Below are 25,176 nucleotides of genomic sequence, written 5' to 3' on the forward strand. Positions count from 1 at the left end.
AAAAACAGCTGAAGCACAAACACCAGCCATCACTCTCTTCCCTCCCTGAGTTCAGCGATAGTGTTAAAATTTAATTTCATGTGAACCTGATCTCTCAGAAAGCCTTCTGGCCTAATTGACAAAACACACCTAGTAATGAAATGTTCCCAAGGTGACACATTATTTGTTGCAACGAATGCAAAATTTCCTCAACAGAGAGCATCTTAATGCTTTTGTCTGCTGAGGAGTAATTGAAGTGTGGGCTGCCTGACTGAGTTGACAGGTGAAAAGAAATCACTGTGAGTCAGTGGCTGCTCAACCCACCCCCATATACTTTTGCAGGTTCATATATGAAAACTGTATTGGTATTCAAGATACTGAAGTCTGTCTTAAAGATAAAGGTCTACAAACACACACAAAATAATGAAAAATGTATCTAGGGCTTACAATGGATGCAATGCAGTAGCAAAGTAGCAAATAAAAAGGTATCCATATGATGATAGATCCCTCACAAGAGAGGTCAATTTTTAGTTTTGTTACAGTTGAAAAAATCGCAGCTGTTGGTTTAATTTGTTGCATATACAGACGTAAATCTGGAAAATGAACTGGACAGATTGAAGACTTTCTAGCAGGTGTATTTTCAAGATTTAACAAAGTTGACAGATGATTTAGTGGTTCAATAAACATAGCAGCATCTACGGGAGTCTTCCTGAGCCTGATCGTTTTATGAGTCCGTTACATTTAATTAAATTTACTTTAATCTCCCTTTGAGATTAATAAAATATCCATTTATATCAACAATTTTGGATTTCTGATGATTTGTTTCCCCCATTTCATTACAACAGGCAGGAAAGATTGATGACCCAAGTTACATCCTATAACTATGAAAATAACATTGTTAATCATTGTTCAATTTTGTCTACAGAGGCAGATGGTAGATATATGGTGATTTTTTAGGCTACAGTTTTATGTGTAGGGTTTGATGCATATCATGAAAAACTCCAATGTAGCCATAAGAGAAAATACTCCCTTGTTATTTAATGTAGTCGAGTGTGACTCCACCTGATTGAGTGTTGTAATTAAAGGATGGGTTCACATTTTTTCAAGTCTGTCTATCAGGAGCCCAGATGAACATTTAATTATTTTTTTATGGCCATAATCATTTCTCCTGTTCATACTGGCCATTACAAGATCCCTTTATAATGCACAAGCCCCCTTCTTTGCAAAAAAAAATATTTAAAAGTTTATCTGAATCTAATATGAATCTTCAGCCATAGATAGTAGATATCTTTTAACATTACAGTATTTTTAGAGCCAAAGTCCCCTTTTCTGTTCCTATACTTCCACTGTAGCTCAATAGGGGAACACAAAGAGGGAATTCGATGCTAAAAAAGACTAAATATGGCAGATATCCAAGATTTAGATAAACATTTTTGCATAAAATGACTGGGTGGATACACTGTATACATTGTCCCCCCATCACTTACATTGAATGCACATCTGAAGGGGATTGAAGGGAATAGCCAGCAGTATCAGGAGGAATGATTCTTCATAACGACCTGACTGTTGTTTTAAGACAGACTTTTTTTTTTTTTTTTTTTAAAGGGAATCTATCCTTCAAACAGGTTATATCAAATAGGCTTGTTTTGACATTGCCTGAATTAATTATCTCTATCAAAATCAAATCAAATAATTCAGAAACATTTATTTCATGTCGGTTATAAAATCTCGCTGCAGAAGTTTTGGACCTTTTCGTCATTTTAGAAAGCTTGAGTTGGAGTGTAATAATTTAACCTGCGGTGAGTTTTGGACACTTTAGCGGGGAAAGGGGTTACCGTTTCAGCGAAGAGGGCCAGGACATGCGGGGTTTCCTCAGCCCGGGGCGCAGCTTCTCCAATGTCCGGTTACGGCACAGGTAGCGCTCAGTGTCCGAGTTGAAGCGCTGTTTGATCCGTATGTGAGTCCTGGGCTGCCTCCACAGATGTTTGGGCGGCTTGGCGAGCCCCGCTCCCTCTCTGCTCAGCTTGGTACACTCCATATTATTATCTACTTTATTTCTCGGTTCGCTGCTGCTTTTTTTTCTATTTCTTAGACGAGTTTCGGATTTAAAACGACAGACATCGAAGGAAGAAGAGAGTGTGAGAGTTTGAGGAGGAAACACGGAGCTTCAGACCTTTAACTGAGCAGCATAGTGCTGCTGTCCACGAGCCCGAGTGCTGAAACGACTCTACAGCGCTCAGTCAACACCGTCTCTCTCTCTCTCTCTCTCTCTCTCTCTCTCTCTCTCTCTCTCTCTCTCTCTCTCTCTCTCTCCCTCTTCTCTCTTTCTCTGTTCTTTTACTCTCTGTCTCTCTCTTTCTCTCTTCTTTTACTCTGTCTCTCTCTTTCTTCTCTCTTCTCTCTCTCTCTCTCTCTCTCTCTCTCTCTCTCTCTCTCTCTCTCTCCTCTCTTTCTCTGTTCTTTTACTCTCTGTCTCTCTCTTTCTCTCTTCTTTTACTCTGTCTCTCTCTTTCTTCTCTCTTCCTTTACTCTCTCTCTCTCTCTCTCTCTCTCTCTCTCTCTCTCTCTCTCTCTCTCTCTCTCTCTCTCTCTCTCTCTCTCTCTCTCTCTCTCTCTCTCTCTCTCTCTCTCTCTCTCTCTCTCTCTCTCTCTCTCTCTCTCTCTCTCTCTCTCTCTCTCTCTCCATCACTTATTTACTCTGTTCATCAGTGTCTCTTCCTTTCATTGTGGTTTCATCATGCCAACAAAGAGTAAAACAGTGTCCTCTGCCATCAGACTGCCCAAGAACTGAGACAGGAGGATAGAAAAGCTGTGAAGACCCACCACCACACACTCCTCCATCCTTTGTATATGTGTATATATATATTTATACCAAAAGCAGTAGGCACAGGAACAGTTTCTTCCCGCTCGCTGTAACACGTCACTGTAACACTATAATACCACTGCACTGGCAAAATAAACACATTTATTTAGTTTAAAATACAAAATGTGCGATACATGTCACACATTACTGTATATTTTAACAGGCTGAATATACTGTACAACATCTCTGTATCATCTCATCTCTTGCTCACCATCTTCACGTCTACCTACACTTCTTTTCCATCAGGTTTCATTCATTCTGTTTTTCTCTCTCTTAATGGCTAAACTGCCAATGATCAGTATTAAGCCAAACGCATTTATTCTGCAACCTGTTACTGCAAGAACTGAAACCTGAGCAGATCAATCAATTAATCAGCTGATGTATAATGGATAAAATAGTGATAATCTGCTAATCCTTTCATTATTACTTAAACGTAAGGTTTTATTGCTTCTCTGTGTTTATATCACCTGACACTTTAGGCTTTCATTACAAATAAAAAGGTAATCTATTCAGTATAAGGTTTATGAGGAATTCAGAGGAAAGTAAAAAGTGTGACTACCGACCCCATTCTCCTCTAGTGCATATAATCAGCCCACTCTTCAATGAAGCATTTTTAGCTAAAGGGATCTCACGTCTCAGAAGTCGTACTGACCTTGTACGACAATCATAGGCTGATAACGGAGACAACTTGAACATTTCTGTGATGTATGGAGAGGCAATGGCATTTGGTAGACTATAGTAACTCGATTAATCATACAAATAGGTTATACATTACTCAACAATAAAAACAATCATTAATTGCAGCCTTAATTGTAACATATGTGCATTAACTGTTTAAATTTTATGCAACCCGATCTAATTCCTCCCAAAAATATATAGTAGGGTTGTTGCAAGACACACGGATGGCAAATTGGTAGCTAATTATAAGCACACAATTAGCATATTTATATGGCATATTAGCATCATTTGTTCTTCAGTATTCATTTATTTAGTCCATGATTGATTATGTAAACATTTGGTCATTGTTAGGTTGTGTTTATTGCCCAGTACTGCTAGCATTTTATGAAGGTAAATGGTAAAACTACTGCATTTATACATTATAGCTTTTCTAGTCTTCCACCATCATTAAGGCAGAGGCTTCCATACAAGGTGCCATCCTGCTCATCAGTAGTAGTTTCTAATCTTTCACACAATGGAATAGCCTTGGAAAGCAATTTGGGCTTCAGTATCTTGCCCGAGGACAATTTGACATGTGGACTGGGGAAGCAGGGAATCAAACCGTCAGTCTTCTTATTAGTGGATGACCCGTTCTACCTCCTGAGCCACAGCTGCCAAATAATTGCAGTATGTCAAAAAAACTCAGTTTTATCTGCATGACAGGGAAGCTACATATACCCACCGTTGTTTATCGAGCTGTGGGGAAAACACGGGCTCAATGATTAGCTAACAAGCTGTTTCTCCAAAAGCTTTTTCACACTGAAAAAGAGAGTTTGTGATGTTACCAAAACCTTCAGAATAAAAATGGTCAACTTTTATGAGAGAAAAGAGATAAAGTAGATGTCAAAGAGGTACAAACACACAATTACTGTACGACCTTTCAGTGACAGGCCTATTCTTGATGCTGCAATTACCGGGAATTGGAAAAGAGAAGGTTTTCTTTATCATCCAAAACCACACAATCCCTCTTCACGTGTCTGTGTGCTGTTGCCTTCACTGTCACTCAGACAGAAACCTGACTGATCCTTTGGTGTCCAACCTGGACTGAGCCAAACCCTGAGATACAAGAGACTCAGAGATAACGAGCTGAGGCGACTCTGACCCCTGACTTTAGAGAGGTAAAAAAAAGAAAGAAAGACTCTATTATCAGACTCAAGTAAAATAGTCTTATTTTCCATCACACTGATTGATCAACCTAATGTCCTTGCAAATGCTTTAATGTTGAGCTGAATACAAATCACTTGTTTCAGTTACACAGATCAGCAGAGGCTCCACATCAAAACCAAACACAAGAAAAACAACATCCATCCATTTATATGTGCTGCATTGATCTCAACAAGCCACATCCTCTAATAGGCTGTCTGCTCAAATAATGTAGGAGCGCTGCCAACAGTCAGCAGTATAATGAAGGCATAAGAACCAAAAGCACTGTGTGTATGAAAAAAAAACACAAACACAACCCACACAGACATTTGTTGGGATGTCAAGAGTGGCTTTCACATTCGTCTGAAAAACAATGAGCCAATAGCTGTTAAGAAAGGTGGAGAGAAAGGTGGAAGGAAAGAAAGAAAGAAAGAAAGAAAGAAAGAAAGAAAGAAAGAAAGAAAGAGTTTATGTGATTAACTGACCGGCTCTCATCGTGACTGGCCAGTGCTCGGCTGTACAGTATTTCCAGACGGTCCAGCGGCAGGCCATTAGTTGTGGACAGCCGCCGGCCGTCAAACGGGCGATCCTGGCAGGAGTGTCTCCTCGATAGCGGAGGAAGTAGCAACGGCCCGGAGCAACGCCGCCGCACCACCTGATTGATCACAGGAAGAGACTCCCGGCGACCCTGCACCCAGAGAGAGAAAGAGAGGGAAGATATGAATCAGGCTGGGTCATTGAACCTAAATGACATCAATGGAAATACATTGAGTATTGATTATTTCATGTAAAGCTACAGTAGTTACATAGTTTCAGTGAAAAGATGGAACAAATACAGAATATATATGATCAGTGGCCGCAATGAAGGTTATAAAGCTCAGTTTTTGTTGAAAATATCTTAAAAGGAAAAAAACTGAGGCTGTAGTTTGTGAATTGCTGTTGTTGGCTTCCTTTCAATTAATTGATTTGTTGTCTGGTCACAAAATGGTGAAACACGTTGATCATTGTTCCCAAAAGCCCTTGGTGACGTCTTCATTTGTCTTGACCAGCAGTCCACAACCCAAAGCTATTCAGTTTACAAAGGAAACCAGAAAATATTCACTTTTAAGAAGCTGGAATCAGAGAATTTGGATAAAAAAATTGGTTGGCAATTAATTTAATAGCTTGAAACTGCTCAATTAATCAACTAATTGTTGCAGCTCTACATTTGTGAAGGTAGTTTAAATATCAGAAACAGTGCTGTAACACAACACAGTTCAGCGGTGATGTGACTGAATAGCTTTTGTTGCTCCTTGACCAATTGAAAAGCATTCATTTATATAATATAGATGAGTTTCATTTGGGCTCTGTCAAATAGAGAACACTAACAAATTACTCAAAAGTCCATTAATAAAACATTAGAGATGGGAATTTGACCGTCCCACAGAATTATGCAATATCATACAATCAGTTACAATTACTATGTTTATGCAAAACATCAGCTTTGACATACAAATAGATTATGCATATATATCATTTAATAGTCTGAATGAGATTCATGTCAGCCTTGCCTCAACAAGCTAAATGCTGAAACTATATTTGTATAAATTAGAAATAGCTCAACAAATATTTTAGAGAGCCGACACAGCCACACTGGATCTAAATGTGTAATCTGATATTCAGGACCCTTGATGGCATCTGCACGATCTGCCCTGTGGGGATTGCAGTTGTGGCACAAACACTTTTCACATCTAACAGTAAGTAAGTAGTTTGTTTTTCTTTGTTTCTGAGCATTAAGTTGGCCACTTTTTTTGAATATTTCTCGTGCAAATCAATTTAGGCTATCTGTTGCTGCACTGTAATGGATTTTAGAGGTGAAAGACGACTTTGTCTGGTTGATACATGATGGTATTGCAAATCCTGTTTATGTCTGCCTGTTTGTGTGGGTTTTTGTGTAAACAGTACTCAGGACTACACAAAGATGACTTAACCCCATTTAAAAAGTGTCACATGAGACTAAGACAGGCAAGGAAACACGTACACCACCCAAAAATCTATGCCCCTTTTGGCATTAGCCCCGGCAGCTCAGAGCTTCTATTTCTACGTTATTTGTGTTTCAGTAGAGTTCAAAGTCGTCACCTGGCGGTTCAGTGGGAGCTGATGGATATTGATCTGCCGTCCTCAAAGCTACAACAGCAATTCTAATTTCCCTGCTTGTTGTTGTCAAGCGTTAAAAACAAAACATGACCAAAAGGCCTGCTGTCCACCTCAGACTTTTCTTTGTCTCTGGTGCTGTTTGATATCGATCCCACTTTCTTTTGTGTACCTAAAGATTTTTAAAGGTTTGGTTTTCTCCACACGAATCACCTTTTGTTATTTCTCAAAGACAGTACAAACAAAAGATTTCACTCCAGTTATTAGATATATATCGCCCCACAAAGCTGGAATTGATGACCCGAATTTGGAGAGACTTGAATTGTTGAATTGATGCACCTGCAGCTCAGGTCTTACATCCCAAAAAAATATGTCTCAGAAGGTTGTGACCTCCAAGTGTTGTGTTATTTTACTATTTGTAAACGTTAAAACATACATAAAACATAATACAATTTAAAAACAATTATTATAAAAAGAAAACAGTAATAAAAAAATAAAAAGAGAGCAAGAAAACAAAAAGCTAGACTAAAATAGAGCCTAAAAGAACGAACCACCAAGTTCAAATTTTAAGACAAAATGGACAAAAAGTCCTATAACTGCTCAGACTTATGAAACTATTGATGAAAACTGAGAAAAACTCCATCTGCTGATGAAGACTGTGTGATATGGTCCAAAGCCTGGAACAAGCATGTTTGAGTTGATGTCAAGAATGAAATGTAAAGCTCAACTTCAAGTAAACTAAACAACTGCTCCATAATCCTTTTCAGTGACACCATTAACACCTCATCTGTTTCTTATTCTACTCTTTCTTCTGGTGTAATCTATTAAGAATTATAATTAAAAAATTATTTGGATGTGAAAATGTCTGACAAATGGTACTGGAGTCCATACATATATACAGTTTTGCACAGCAAACTTCCGATATGATAGAATCAGTAATAATAATAATAATTTCTCTCTTACCCTGACCTAATTTTGGAAACATTCAGCTTTAGTGAGACTTTAGCTGGAATTGTTTTAAATATAAAGACATTTTGGCATAAAGATCTTTCCTTTCATCCAGCTAATCAGCATCATAGCACTACTTTCATAGTCTTTGCACATGCATACATTTTAAAAAGCCAATTAGAACTCCATTAACCCCATTAAAATAAATGAGGGAGGCAAAATAGTTTTCAATATAATGCGTTCCAGTGCACCACCAACACCCACTATGATCTCAATCATTTGTGTGTCTATGTGTAAATGTCAAACAAATTGTCTTTCTCCAGGAGAAAATGTAGTTGGTGGAATCAGGTCTCTCTAATCTGCAAGACTGATTACAGAAATCAGGTTTCTTGTTTACATGACGTTCGAGAAATCAGTTCACTAGAGAAAGCAGACTATAACGAGATTATTTAAGTAAATGTAAACACACTGCTAGTTTTGGAACAACACATAAAAAACCCAAACCTGGATGAGGTAATCTTGCATTACCTGACAATCAGACATCTCTGCCTACTGCAGCCTGGGGATTTCTAAATGCACGGTAGCTGCTTGAACAGCAGCGAGAGGGACTACGCTCCCTGTTCTACATGTCTGACCAAACACACTAACTATGTGCATCATGCATAGTGCTTAAATGCAAAGATCTTCTTTGGATTCAACTTTTCAAGGAACTGCTCACTGAGTTGTACAGATCCTACAATGACAGGAATGGCATTTAGAAATTATTTCAGTGTTTACTTTCAAACCTCATGCATCATAACTTGACAAGCGGTCCAAACCTTATAATCATTCTACCATTGTGAGTCATGAAATGTTGCCTGGGGATAGATGATAGGTGACCTGTCTGTCTGAGTGTCTTGAACATGTTATGGTGGTCTATTATCAACTGCTTTAAAAAAACACCTAGCCTGTTTGTGGCTACAGGTGCTAATATTATACTGCATATTTCTGTCAAAAGAAGGAACAGTTTCCAATGTGGACACTGTGTACTAACCAGGTCCCTCTGCATGAGTGACAAAAAGAGGAGGAGACGCAACATTTGGCTGGCTGTCTGTTTGACAGCATTGTTATTTGTTCTAAGATTCAGAATCACAGATGGCTTGTTCTTCTCTTTCATGTAGTCATAATCAAAACTCAATATTCTATCATTAAACAGCTCCAATACGAACAGTTTGTCCTCATATATTAATTAGCTTTACTTGTAAAGGGGCAACACCTTTTATAATACACCATGCATGCTGTCTACACATATAACCTCTGTTAAATGGAAGTGTGTTCAAACAAAAGTCCTTGCTCGCTCTTGCTCGCTATATGCCTGTCCAGCATTACATACTGATAATTGTCCTAAGTGCACTTTTCAAGCTCATCTTCTTCAAAGACATGATGTGCAATTTTTTTGTCAGCTAAGAAGAAGTGACAAAACACTTCAGAGAAACTCTCCAAATACCAACAAAGCGAATGACAAGCAAGGTTGTCAGCTGTCAAAAGGCAAACAGTATCGTAAAGCAGATGGGTTTGACCGTTGATGTCCACTGCAATACCGTAACTTTCAAGATATTTAATGTCTTTTAACAATGGTTGTAGTATTTTGCTAAACTCACAGGTCCCTCCTATAGAATTAAAAAAGACACGCACTGATTTACTCAAAAATTGGCATAAAAATATTAGATATTAATATCATTTTCCACTTGCACTGAGTTAAATCTTTTAACAACTTCAGTCCTGATGATCACAGAGATGATCATGAGAAATATGCTCAATCTGGGGGAAACAGTAAAAAAGCCAAGGCTATAGATTGAAAGCCTGATATAACAAAATGAATGATTTTGCACTAAAATGGCATTGCGATCAAAAATTATGGTGTAAATGGGTTTCAATGGGGACATTTTATGTCATGATTTTTTAACTACAGTTTATTAAATCATATTATAGGAAATAGAGTATTATAGGAATGAGGCTGAACTTCAAAAATGGGATACAAAATATACCCTTTTGTCAAATTATAACAAATGTATTAATGGATAGCCCCTTGAGATGAACCATCTCGTTTTCAAGGGGGTCCAACATAAAACATATATTACAAAACAACAAAGCAATCACACACAGCATGTATAAGGCTCTCAATTACCAACCAACCCACACATCATTCCTGTAAACCCACAGTACCCACACAAAATTAGTAAGAATAAATACCACAGAGCATATAATGTAATGTAATGCCAATAATAATTATATTAATATTAATAATAATTACAATAATAATAGTAATAAGAATAATACTAAGTAATGTTATCAATGTTAATATATAGAACATGATACAATATCAAATGTCACCATATAACAAATACATCACCATATCATACCATTATCATCCACAGTACAGTAACAGTAATAATAATGTACTATGAATAATAATAACAATAGTAATAGTAACAATAATAATAATAATAATAATATACATCATTATACCATACATTATGCATAAATACATATAATAGCAATGTTAATAATAGGGGTAAAGAGGACATTACCATTAAAAGCAGTTACATGATTTTTTGAAAAAGTAAAATAGTGAATTCTTAAAAATGCAAAATGAATTGATTATTCGTATATTGTTGGGTAGAATGTTCCAGTCCGATGGAGCTTTACATTTAAAAGCACATCTGCTGAATTCTTTATTTGTTTTAGGAACAAAGAAAAATGGTTGCTGGGTGTGTCTGAGAGGATATGGAGATGTGAATGGGATTAAATATTGTTTTAAATAAGGGGAACAGTTGAAATGAATACACTTAAAAAATAAATTGAAGCCAATGGTAATGTCTTCTTGTGTTGAGTGGTAACCAGTTCAAAGATTCATACATGGAACAGTGATGTGTTCGATATGGCCACTTTAAGATAAATCTACAGAGATTATTGTAGATAGCATTGAAGGGTTGAAGATGTGTTTCAAAAGTATTCTGATAAACAATGTCAGCATAGTCCAGAATAGGTAGTAATAACTGAGTAACAATTCCTTTTCTGACCTGAAGGGTTAAACAGTTTATGGAACGGTAGAGTATGGCTAGATTACGACTTAGTTTGTTTGTGATGGATTTTATGTGATATTTAGAAGAAAGCAATGGGTCAATCCAGAGGCCAAGATATTTAAAGGAGGTAACTTGATCAAGTGGTAAGCCATCAAATGTTATGACGTGTATAGTGACACAGCCAAAATGATGACAAAACTGCAAATTAAAAAGCCAAGAATGTCCCTCAGGACAAATAAGGGTAAAAATTTGTTTTCTGTGTGTCAGCTGTAGTTTCTGAAGAACTCACAATGATGTGATGTTTTCCTTCCAAATTTGACATTTTGGAGGAATGACATTTTCACTTGACAACAGCACAATACAACTGCATTCACAGCAGCACACTCTGGGTTGCTTCAACATGTTTTTTTTAACTTAATGACATATTCTCATCCAGCCAATCAGAAGCCGAGAGGAAGAAGCTGGCTGTGTTATCACCTGGCTGATCCCCAACCATGTCACACACAGAAAGTGAGAATGAAATTGAAGCAGTAAGTCTGGTGTTCGGTGAAATGGGACGGTGGTCTCTCAGCAGGCCCAAACCTCATCTGTTTCAGTGCTTCAGTCACTGAGTACTGATCGCAGCTCAGTTCAGTATAGATGAATGAGTAGTGTGACAATAACCAGTTGTTCACATGTATTCAAACCTTAAACTACAACCTCATTGTATTCTAATGTATCTTTCTGCCAGTAAAAACAGCCTGTGCCTCCTCTATAAATGATTTCTCCCTGCATGATTACTGAGTGAGGTGTGAAATCACAATCCTAGAAATGATTGCCTCCTGTGTAATACTGAGAGATTAAGAGCAACACAGACCGTTAATCCCTGATGTCCTAAATTTCTTATGCATTTTCTACCCTCAAACTATGAACAAATGGTATCTTGCTGGTTCCCAATCATGGGGAAACTTTTGTCTCAGAATTTTTTTTAAAAAGAGGAAAAATTTAAAAAATAAAAATAAAATAAAGTTATTAGCATTATTCATCAGAAAATATAAGACATATAATTGTATTGAATCTTGTGTATTTTGGGTGATGTATAAATGTGTGAATGGATGATCTAATTTCATAAAATTAAATTATTATCTCTCTGATTCTCTCATTTTTGCAAATCAGATGATTAAGCTGTTGTGTAAATGTGGTAATTGGCCTCAATTGCAATCATTCTCTCCAATCACTTGTGCCATTAGAGACATCCTTGTAATTTGGCTCTAGAAACCATCTACCAATCTTCATCAAATAAACCCATTATGCTTTCTTTAAAAAATATATTTCTGCCTTTTGTGTTTACAGTAAACAACTGAAGAGTGTCACTGGGTGTTTACCTCACCAGGCGAGCAGACTGCTTAATATTTCCATATGTTGTGCGTTACAGACAGTGCTAAAGCCTGCCTGCTCCCCACAGTGCTTTCACACATCCTGGTCAAAATAGAAAGCAAAAAAAAGCAATTGAAAGACACGTCAGATAATCCCACTGTGGAGATTTTAACCCACCAGAGGAGGCAGCACCTAATCGTCAGTGTGTGTGTGTGTGTGTGTGTGTGTGTGTGTGTGTGTGTGTGTGTGTGTGTGTGTGTGTGTGTGTGTGTGTGTGTGTGTGTGTGTGTGTGTAGTGTGTGTCTGAGGCAGCTCAGACATCTTGCTGTTCTGATCACAGTACGACATGCATCCAAAGTTAAACGCCGGCTGGGCTCCATCTGCTCGGCACAGCGTGTACACACTCATCCATTTACTGCATTACCATGCATAAAGCTACACATATACAGTTAAACATATACTATATACTATATAGTATATACTATATACATATACTATATACTATATATATATATATATATATATATATACATATACTATATACTATATATATATATATATATATATACTTATAATATATACAGCATACATATCCACTGCAGACGTAGACAAACTCTGACTGTTAACAGCGTGACGATGTAATCAGAGATAAGTCTATTTCATCAGGATGCATTGGATCTTCTATGAGCTCATAAGAGCAAACCCAATGCTTTCCTAAGAGGGAAAATGAATATAAATTCATCACCGTGGTGTGAAGAGCAGGCTGGACAAACCCTCCCACTGTGCGCGTGATGTGTGATGTGATGTGAGTGCAGCAGACGCACAGAAGAAACTTGTTCCTCTGATGCCAAAACTGACAATGTTCACCTGCATGTATAATGACACCCAGGGGTGCAAAGAGGATTATTAGCATCACTCCATAAATAGAGCCAGACTCCAATCAGCCACCTCCACCACACTCTCACTCTCACCCCCTGTCTTCGTGTCTCTGTGGGTGTTTGCACCATGATTAACTCAGCAGGCACAGAGGCACAATGTTTTCGTGAAAGCTGGAATTTTTCCAAAGTGCACTCAAAAAGTTAAACTTGTATAGCAGCTGCAGGGGGGTAGGGTTTTATTTTCTCCCTTTCTTAATCATGTCTGTGATATACATAAAGCGGAAGCACTGCTGCACTGTTCATCCAAGTGTAAAACACCCATCAGAAATCAAGCAACTTTATTTTCTGCACTCTGTCACACTTGACAAATGCATTTCTTCACATGTTTATGTTATTGCAACTTATATGGTACAACTGTATGATCATAATTTAGATAAAGTGTTTTGTGGTAATGGTTAATGTAATATCTGGTTTTATGGACTTTATGAATCTTAAACTTAAAATTGAGTAACACATTATTTAACAGATTTAGAAGGTCTAGTAGTTCTGTTATAAAGGATCTGTTCTGCAGGGAGGGGTAGTTCAATTCTCTGTAGGGCTTCTACTAACGGTTACTTTCATAATCAATTAATCTGTCAATTATTTATCTCGATTAATTGTTTTGTCCATAAATAATAATGTCCCAACCAACCCAAAGATATTCAGTTTACTATCACAGAAGGTTGAAGACAACAAAAAATATTCTTTATTAAAATTACTTAAAAAGATTAATCGATTATCTAATAATTGATGATCCATTTATTAGTTGGCAGTCAATCGATTATTCAGCTGATCATTGCAGCTCGAAGTCCCGAAGCAGCTCTGAGGCAACAAGGCAGTAACACTGAGGCCACGTCCACTGAGAGAGAAGGTGTTAAAAAATGTGGCTCTCTCTTTTGAAATTCAGTCTACATGAAATACAGAGTAACACTAGGGCAACCATTTTTGGGAAACAGCACTCCGACTTTATAGAAGTTGGAAACAGAGTGGATGGTGTTTTTTTAATTAAATGGACATTGGCTGTACCTGATTGATGTAGCTGATAACATCCACTTTATCCTCTAAACTGTGGTGTCTCACAATAAACGATTTGAGACCAAGAAGTTGAACACATTATTGTAATTATTGGACTTTTCTTTGGAAAGAGTTATTTTGAAGAAATAGAATGCCTCTAGCTTTACTACGCACAAAAACGGATGTGTCTAGTTCATGATATCTCCCTGTGTGCATGTACCATGTGTATATGCGAGAGTGTGTGTCCCCTGTCTATTCATTAACTGTGAATTAAGCCCTGAAGTAAAGATAAAACCTTTCAAACCGAGTATTCGTCTGACAGAGCAACACAGCGTGACGCACAGCTGCAGAGTCAGACTCTTGCACAGAACTTATCAGTAAAGTAAAGTAAACTGCAGATTTGACAAGGTTGATAAGGCGAGATAGGAGGTGTGTGTGTGTGTGTGTGTGTGTGTGTGTGTGTGTGTGTGTGTGTGTGTGTGTGTGTGTGTGTGTGTGTGTGTGTGTGTGTGTGTGACATGGGAAGCCATGACTTTTATTTACCTCAAGCCGAGACATTGATGCTGGTTAGTTGTTGACAGCAGCTGAAACAAAGAAAAAACAACATAGAGAAGGGGTGTTGAAATAATGTTCATCACTGTTAGTAATCTAGTTTTGCCCAAAAATATGACAACAAATTGATCATCATGGATTACATCAGCAGATCGGGTTCAGCTTTAAAGGACAGGTCTTTCTTAAAACAACAGTCAGGTGCCAAAATGAACATTGAAACCTTTTTTTCTTGCTGTAACCATTCCTCCTGCTCACACTGGCCATTAGAAAACCCCTTCATCATACACTTATTATAACCCAGTCCTCCTTCTGTGCAAAAATGTATTCAGAAGTTTATCTGAAGCTAATATGAAGCTTTAGCCTTTCAAACAGCTCAAATCAAGTAGATATCTTTCAACGTTACAGTCTACTTAGTGCCAAAGTTCCTCTTTTTGTTACTGTACTTCCACTGCAGCTCAACAGGGTAACACAAAAAGGGAATTTGCTGCCAAAAGGAGAGAATCAGGGTCACTTGTAGTCCACATTATGCATAACAAGTAAGTATAAAAGAAAAAGTTAGAATGCAGGTTTCTAATACATGTTTAAAAAACTGAAATGTATCGTTCATGAACTGGACTTCATATGATTAATCAATACCAGCTGGTATTTCCATGTGCTCAGTGTTGGTGGATGAAGGCATCCCAGAAGCTAAAAAGCCTTTTTATCAGGCACAAACACTTTCGTTACTTTGATTACCTGATTTGTTTATTTTCAAGTCATGCACACAGCCCGCAGTGCTCAGCCCACACGGCCTGATAAGAGAGCAACTATACCAATGCAGTGGTAAAACAAAATTGAATGCAATAAACAGAAATTACTAGACAAACTCGACAGCAGGGACAAAATGCGTTGTCTCGTCTTTCAAGCCAAATTGAATTATCAGACATGGACATACTTTAGCATCTCATATGAGGAACTAAACACCATAAAATGGGCAATGGACTCCCCTTATTAACTGCTTCTAACCTGAGACAAATTCAAATTTCTTCACCATACGATCCATTCACATTCACACACACACCACACACACCAAACACACCACACACACCACACACACACACACACACACACACACACACACACACACACACTCTGCAGTAACTATATGCAGAGGTTTGGGGGTTTAGTGTCTTGCTCAAGAACATATTAATATACAGAAGGAACCAGGGATTGAACAACCAACCCTGGAATTAAAAAAGTACTCCAGTGTTCTTTTGCATTTCTATAAAGTCGGAGGACTCACATGAAGGCTCAAAATCAAAGCAGCAGATCTGAAGACATCCTCCTAACTGATGATGTTATCAGGGTTGATTTCTCAGAAGGGCGTTTTCACACCTGCCAGTACTTTCAATTGAAACTAAACTAAAGAATTTTGATACATAAACAGTGAAATATAAACATTTAGACATATATTTAGCATATATCAGGAGAACAACTTAGAACATGTTCTTTTTCTTAGTGTGTATTTAATGGTCAATCACGCTGACTCACCTAGCAGACAAATCTTCTCCTCTTCCATTATTCTGCACGGTGATACACTGTATTGCCACTTCACTGGATATTTCTGTTGCCTGTGCTCTCATTATTATTACATTATTATATTCTGCTGTCAAAATCTGAGTTCATTTCTGTCACTTACAACCTGCAGTAGCTCAAGGGGGCAGGACGCCAGAGATTTGTGTAAGATGAGTCAGTTTTAATCAGTTTGTTATAATTTCTGTGTTAGTCAGTGGAGTTTATGGATTATTACATTTCCCCTTAAACCATAATAGTCCATTCAATCTACCATTCTGTTGTATTTTTGTGCATACATAACAATAAAATACAACATGGAAATTTTCACAACACATTTATTATGCAGGCCACTACATCAAACCACAAACTTCATATTTACTGTATACTTCTACTCTTTGCTCTTTTAAAACTTGTGAAATCAGAGCTGAAACACATCGTCGGAGTGTTTACATCAAAATGAAAGCTCAGTACCAACACTTTTCATGTGTTAGACTGTTAACACAGGGCACACCTGTGCTTTATTTTGAAATACATCTCATTTCTTTCGTTTCACTGGCCTCCTCTAATGCATGCTGATCTGGCACTTTAAGACCTCAAGGTATATGTAGAAATAAGGAGTATGGAATATGTACAAAAAGTGAGTGAGTCTGATACGGTGATGTGGGAGCACAAAATAAGATGAGGGACAGGATCACATGTGGATGTTATCTGGTGCATCAAGCTAAAACTAATGAAGTATAATCCAACAGCACTTCGATAAATCCTTCCTTTGTGAAGCTTGTAATGTTCGTAATGTTTTTACCGAGACAGCTTCAGGCTTTAACATCATTTTGGAGGCTGTGGTTTGTGGTGCAGTTGAATGATATTGTGTTACCCTCAAAGGTAAGGTGAGGTGTTTTCTAACACTGTTTACTGGTACATGTGTGTTTGTATGAGTGCTATAAATATCTTCAGTTTTGTGTGATGTTTTTGTGTCCCATATTTTAAACAGTACTTGACAATGTAGTTTAATGTCCTGTGTAGGTTTTACTACACATTAACATTCTCTTCTGTCATTGCTCTGAATGCTTAAAAGTGGCTGGGCAATATATCGATATTATATCGATATCGTGATATGAGAGTGGATATCGTCTTAGAATTTGGATATTGTAATATCGTGATACAAAAGTGTTTCCTTTCCTACTTTTAAAGGCTGCATTACAATAAAAGTTGACATTTTCTGAACTTACCATACTGTTCTATTATTTGCCTCTACCCACTTTGTCATTATATCCAAAGTACTGATGATTATTTATCAAAAATCTCATTGTGTAAATATTTGGTGACAGCACCAATAGTCACCCCTACAATATTGTTGCAATATCAACATCGGGGTATTTGGTCAAATATATTGTGATATTTGAGTTATCTGTATAGCCCAGCCCTACCTCAGCTTTACTTTAATTTCTATGTTTACAATTAACACTTTGCACATATTTTTAAACAGTTTATGCACCATTGTTAAGCATTTCTTAAATGTTTATTTATGCACCTTAATGTGAAGAGATATCGTAAAAAGATGTCGTAAAAAAAATCAATAATTATCGATATTGACTGATATGAAACAATTTTTGTCGTGATACAGTCTTCAACCATATCGCCCAGCCCTACTTATAAGTGATCTCAACTACTTTGTTATTTTGAATCTTATATTCTTTTGTAGGCTGATTTTGTATGGCTGTCCAGAGACTACAGATACAAAATTGCCTCTTGTCTAGCTCTGGCACATTTGAAGCAATGTAATAATGTGCACTGTCCCTGTTAAATAAATGATGAATTAATAACTTGCCAATTTGACAGATTTTATTTGAGTTTCTTTGCAAATGCAAATAAAGAGCTCTTGTCTGCAAGAGGGCTTTATTTGCAAAGAATTGATTTATTTGATCTATTTATTTAACTATGGGCGTGAAAATCGGTTCAAAATATTGCATATTTAATTAACTTTATTTTACCTTTCATATGAAACACATCTGTGCATTTTCTGCAACTTCACATTCACTCATCTTCACTGAGTGAGTTTACTATTATCGGCTGCTGCTAAGCCCTTCAGTCTCTAATTTTATGGCCAGGTTTATCAGTCATATTGAAGACAGGGTGACATTTTTGTTGTTTTCCTCCACCACAGACAGTCCTGTGGAATAAAGTGTGTATCTGCTTCTTCTTAGTTCTTCAAACATGCAAATCTCCATGGAAATTCAGCCTGTTCTGTTCATCGAGCACAACAATAAAACAGGACCTGCTGTTCACATTCTGGAGGCAAATCCTAGTCTGCACATCCAAGGATTTTCATATTTGAAATGTGCAATTTCAAGTTTAGCGTAAATAGGATGTGGCTTTTCTGCATGCTTACACATGAAAGCACTGGGAAAGTCCTGAACTATGAGACAAACAAACTGCATTCCGGCCACAACAGCCTATAAATCATAACTCGAGACAGGAAACTATTTTATCAAGTCTGGTATCAGTGTTGCTTGCACGGATGAGAGCATTATCAAGTTATTACCAAGATTTAATGTGCATTTAACAAGCAAAAAACACACTGTGATTCTGCACTTTATCGGTCCATCCAGTACATTTTAACCTACCACATAATTGAGTTTTGAGTTCACTCATGTTTGCTTTTCAGTTAACTAGGTCAGCACAGTATTTCAGACTCAGAAACTCTTGAGGAAATTCAGACTATGAGTAAAGGAACAAGGAACATGATCTAGATAAAGATCCAGGCATTTTTTTCAAGTATTTCTCAAAATTTTTAGAGGGCATTTTGAAAGATTTTACCATTTGTTTTTGAGCTATGGAACTAACTGCATGAAGGACTCTGACGCATCAAAATAGATGCTCCTCCGTTAGATGCTCCAATTGACTCCCAGTAAAAAAACCTCTACTTCTCCCTAGAAATACTGAGTCAATCTTTTCAACTAGTCATTACAATCATTACATTTTGGCCCTCTAGTAAGTGTGTCGGTGGTCATTTTGGAAATTACTGCTCTATTAGCAACATTTTTGAAGAGAACATAGACTGAAGAAGTCTGCCCTGTGACACTGATTGCCAGTTCACTTGCCTGCTGCTTCCCCAGCCATCATGTTGTCAAAGTCTTATAGTGACATGTGTTTCCCCTTAACTTAACCTGCACCAAACCTTATCCCTAACCCCAATCAGTGAGAACTTGCTCTTAACCTGGTTCCCAACCGTTATCTCTGATCTACGGATACCTAAGCCCTAACTCAAACCATTGACGGGGTGCTACAGGAAACACAATTCTTACAGGAACAGATTTCAAGATACGGCACTACCGTAACAACATTTCTTTAAGTTTAATGTTTCTTGATTACAATACCTGACATGTCAGCACAATAGTAAGTGTTAGCTTCAGTCCAAGGTAGGGTGGTGTGTTTCTAGAGTGTGAAAGGAAAAACCCAGCACTCCTGGCTCCAAAGAAAAAGATGAAAGCTTCAACCTGGCTCCAGTGCAAACCAGTTTTTTTGATGTTGCACCTTGCTACGTCTTTATAAACTATTCATGTGTTATCCATGCTGGCTCACTGTCATGACTTACTGGGACACTTGAATACAATAGAGCCAATTTTAATGAAGACATGCTTTTGTGCCCTCCGACACGCTCCACTACAGTCTGCCAGGAATCTTTTGAACAGATATCTTCCCTGTTTCAAGATGCTTTTTGACAGTGTCAACCTCCATGCTGCATCAGTACTTTGAAATTCTGGTTGGTTTCTTTGTGCGGGCGTCTTTCATTTCTTGGAGTAATAACAGCTTGCCTTTTCTCTGTCGTGAGCTGACATTTAACTTCTGTGATGCAGAGCTTCTTAAGATTGGACATTTGGTCCATTTGGCCCTTGTTGCAGTGAACATCATACATTTACTGTCAACAGATTTTTTTTTTTTAAAGGATAATAAAAGGTCTTTAGGACTATAGAGACAGGAGGCGTGTATCCCTCCAGTTTTTTGAGATAGGTGGCAAAATATCAGCGTGCTGTTAGCAGTGGTATCGTAGAGTAAGGACCAGTATTTGCAGCTACGTTAAAATGTTGTTGTAGAATGTAAAATGTGCTGCAGCTGACCACTGCATTGTCTATCTAGCCTGCAAACATATTTTAGCATTTTTCCCTGGTGAATTTGTGTATGTTTGGTGGCTCGTTCAGGAAGCTAAGGTGCAGGACAAGATGTGTGATCGTGTTTGTAAGTTAGGTAAAACATTAGCAGGAAAGCTAATTTAGGTTGTTCAGAGTCTGTGGCTTTTCTGTTGTGTCACAGGATGCAATCAGGATCAGTGTGACCGTCTGCTCTGCCTACAACTGAAACGCCACGTTCTTGCTATTATATACATCATTATCTCATGCGTACCATCCATGCTACAACTATTCAAAAGTTCACACGGTGTAGTTTGAGTTGGACCCCCAGTCTGTAATGATTAACAGCAGCGGCGTCTTTGTCTTAAACAGTTTAATCAATAATCATAAAGTGAACACTCAAGGTGTCTTGTGATGCTGTCGTTGCGGTGACGCACAGCAGATAAGCTTTTTAAAACTGACGCTGATAAGACATGTAAAGAAGCAGAGCAACGTTCAAGAGCTTTACTGCAAAAGGAGAAAATGTGGGACTGAGGGGAAATGTGAGGGAGAATTGTTGCCCTACTCCTTTTAAACACACACTCCACATTCTTTTTTGATATGATAATAAAAGGAACAGTAAAATATGCTTTTTCACTTTCTTTCCAAGAGTTAGATAAGAAAGAAGTCCTGTATTACTGTGAGGTTGCCAGCTAAGTCTTAGCAAAGCTGACCAATTGGCTGGTCCATATCCTCCTTTAAAAACCATGACTCTCATTTTTACACTTACAGTTCTTGTATGAATTAAAATGAGATATAAGCTACTGTAACTATCTCCTGGCTATAGCATTTTACTATCGTACACATATGAAAGGAGCATCAGTCTTCTCATCTAACTCTCTGCCAGAAAGCTAATAAGCATCTTTCGCAACAATTTTAAACTTGAATCATTTAAGCAGTTTTTTCCTGTAATATTTAGCTACAGCACTCATTTAAATTTCTTACATGCATTAACAGAATTGAATGGATGTTAAACCTCAAACTATAACCTAAATGTAGGTTTATCTGAATGGTGAGACTGTGTACAGGAAAAGCTCCATGAAAAGTGAAACTATAAGTTTACGAGTTGAAGTTTAAATCATTTAAGAGTGTATGGAGAATGTCTGACCTTCACTGTGACAAGATATCTTGGTATTTTATGGCTTAATCATACAGGAGTGACTTAATGTTACTCACTACAGAAAGTAGCTAAACTCAAGCAAACAGAAGATAAAGTGCTTTGCTCAAGGTCAGTTGGATGATAATTAAGGAGGGACATGCACACTTACTGTATTTGCAACCTGAGTACTGCATATAATTTTGTGAATGCAATACCTATGACATCATTTCTGTGCCTGACTTTGCATAAACACTCAAAACTACCAGTTCATTATTTATGCAGCTGCTGTGACACATTTCGAAACTGTCAAATAAAGTCTGCATTTCAGTCACTTTTCAACAGCTTCCTTTTCAAAGTCTCTCACCAGTGATTTCGTAGGAAGTGATAAGACACAATGCAAATTTTATGTCAAATTACCAGTAAGTAATGCAGACAGACAAAAACAGATTTAGGGCTCAGCGCTGCAAATGTTTGCAGATTACACAGCTCCAGATGGTGAAGCTTGATAAGAGCAGGAGGAGGCAATTTAATGCTGGGGCAGCACGCCATCTAATGGACACACACAGTACTTTCATACTTAGTTTTCTGTGTTTCTTGATGAATTGATGACACTGAAGGATTCCCACAGTTCTCATGTCAGAGAAGCAGGTTTGGAAGGGTCTGCTAGAGGCTCTCAGCAGGATTATGTAACTGTACTGTAACTGTGTGTGAGAGGTCAGCACAGCAGGTACAAGTTAACAGTCAGACAGTTTCACGTATCTCACCAAATTACATCATGAACTCCGACACAATAATACAATAGCAGCAGAGACAAAAACTCTTCAAAACTCAAAAACTGGCAAGGATTTTGAAAAGGGGCAAATAATAAAGATAAATTAATTCTGCAATAACTATCACAGTATTATCTCAATAGACAAATGTTAACAAAAAAATCAAAAGATCTCCTCGGAAAAAAGTAATTCCTGTTATATAAATCCAAACCTTAGCCAAAAAAATTCTCAGTTGTTACACATTTAAATGTGAGAACTGAAGACTACCACGATTATGAAGAAATGATCAATAATCATAATAATTACTGAATTATCATTCAGACCTGTTTTGGAAAGATTACAGTCTACAAAAGTTGAGTCTGGTTTGAATCTGAAGACTAGCTGAGAAACTGATGTTACGCTCTCTTCATTTACCAAATACTATCAATCTAAAACATAAAAAGCAAACTAAAAAACAGGAGAAAAAAAAACCCAAATGTAGTCTGAAATATGAATTTACTGACAGATGTGACGCACAGTATTTTCTTCTTATTCTGAAAGTGTGAGAGGGAAGCAGGGTCATGCAGATACTGAGATTAAAGAAAACAAAAGAAATTATGAACACTTTTGATAACCGCTGAGAAGATACCTCAAGCTCTACCCCTGAAAATACATGAAAGAAGAAAAAAAAAAGAGAAATAATACATGAAAAAAAAAATGGGATTAGACCACGTCAAACTGCGCACAGACCGTCTCTATCTGTGGGGGAGAGAGGGGGGGTGTAAGAGGCAGAATCAAGGAAGCAGATATGGAGGAAGGAAGGAGATAAAGACAGGAGGAGGGAACGGATAAATATTTTGGGGAAATACATTCCATGTTGGTTTGCTCATGAAGTTGAAGTGTACACACACACACACACACACACTGCTGCTTACATTACAAAACAATGCAGACTAGAAACTAGTCATGCTGACACTACACGCAGCACTAATCTGATGATAAACATGACTGAGGGTGTAATACAGATAGGTGAGGCTCTGTGGGAGTATTACTGTGAGTCATGAATAGTATGGAGCACTTCCAAACACGTCCATACAGGAGTAACACAGGTCAAATGATTTCACATTAAAAGAAAAACATTCAGTAAAGACTATTAAACCCAATGAGAATACTATAGGGATGAGATATGACATTAAATATCAGTTGAAACTCTCTGCTGAGGATCAAACACATGATTTATTTCCTTTAAATTAACTACAATACATATAATACAAGACTTCCACAGTTAAATCAATCATTTTTCTTTTTCTTAGTCAACACTGCCAGGAAAAAGAAACACTTTAACCCACATATAGTTACTTTCTGTACACAGTAAAGACATCCGCTGCCTCACTAAGCGCATCTGCCGGGTGCATCACAGTGTTTTATAGTTTGCTGATTAAGTCTTAAAGTCTTCACTCACCAGAGGGCCTGTCGATACTTTCTCGGGGGGGTTTCTTTCGTTAAATGCCGCCGAACCGGTCAGTCAGGTAACACTGCCGCGGTTATCGCTGTTTTCCATGTTTTATTACTGCAGGTTAGTGACTTTTAGTTAGACTTCAAACTCTGCAGCATGCAGCGCTGCGTCGCCCCCGCCGTCACCGTGACGTGACGAGCGGATCACATGACAGGAAGTGGAGCTAAGGGACGTAAACAACTGTACTACCACTGACCACGTGGTCTGCTGCTCCAGCTGCCTCCATACTGCCAAACATTGATCTACCTGACTGCTATCTATCTATTTATCTATCTATTTATCTATCTACTTAAGAACAAGTACCAATACAACAATATGAAATCCAGCATTTATCATTTCAGGTAAAATATTTATAAAATTGTCGTGTCAGCAAAATGTCGCTAGTATCAAAGGTGAAAGTACTACTTATTATACAGAGCGGCCCTTTCAAGAATATTGTATTGAGATGTAGTAAGATATAATATTGGATTATTATCAATATGTGTTAATGTGTGTTAATGTTTAAGCAGTATCTAATCAGGAAGTATCTTGAGATACATTATCTATTCGATGAGAGGCCTAAGTAAAATGGAAGTGTGGAATAGCAAACAGAGTCATGCAAAAAGTTAACATACAACTAGTGCTGCGATTAATGATTATTTTCATTATCGACTAATCTGTTGATTATTTTCTCCATTCATTCATTAAGCGTTTTGTCTGTAAAATTTCAAGGAATGATGAAAAATGTTGATCAATGCTTTTCAAAGTTCAAAGTGACGTCCTCAAATGTCTTCTTTTGTCCTGACAACTGTCCACAACCCAAAGATATTCAGTGTAATACCACAGAGCACTAAAAAAAACGAAACAGGAAATATTAATAAAAGATGGAATCACATTTTTTAAAAATTCTTAAAACATGACTCAAAACAACTAATCAATTAACAACATTTTAATTTATGTAGCCTTCATTTAATCAGGAAACCTCTTGAAACCTCTTGAGATACATGATATCATCATATAATACAATAACATAAAATCTGAGAGACATAAAGGAGAGATCTTTACTATTTAAAACATAGAAATGTAATTAGTAATTTAAGCTGTCAGATAAATGTGGTGTAGTAAAAAGTACAATATTTCCTTTTAAAATGTGTTTATGTATTCCCTCCTACAGGCGATTTCAGGATTAATATTCATTTTAATCTTCCACTGCACACTTTCCTGCAGGGGTTGATTTTCACAGTGAAAACACAATGAGGCGAAGTAATAATTGTATGTGCATTAGAAACACATAACAAGACAAAATATATCTTTTATCAACTCGAGAAATTAATCCAGGATGCCAACAAAGTCAAATTTAAGTATTTAACTCACTTGAACAGAATTAAGGATTCATTTCTTTTACAGATGTTATTCAGATGTCAGT

The 25,176-nt window shown here is 37.3% G+C and overlaps 1 long non-coding RNA gene across 1 annotated transcript; it reads right to left on the minus strand.

Annotated features, from left to right (window-relative positions):
• Nucleotides 1–5,284: 5,284 nt before the first annotated feature.
• LOC133985145 (uncharacterized) lies at nt 5,285–23,855 on the minus strand. The gene is made up of 3 exons (XR_009925437.1): nt 23,718–23,855; nt 14,679–14,719; nt 5,285–5,390 (listed from the first exon to the last, which is right to left on the minus strand). It is a non-coding gene; the product is annotated as an uncharacterized LOC133985145 (long non-coding RNA).
• Between the last annotated feature and the right edge of the window lie 1,321 nt (nt 23,856–25,176).

This window comes from Scomber scombrus, chromosome 8 (genome assembly GCF_963691925.1).
Source record: "Scomber scombrus chromosome 8, fScoSco1.1, whole genome shotgun sequence".
NCBI lineage: Eukaryota > Metazoa > Chordata > Actinopteri > Scombriformes > Scombridae > Scomber > Scomber scombrus.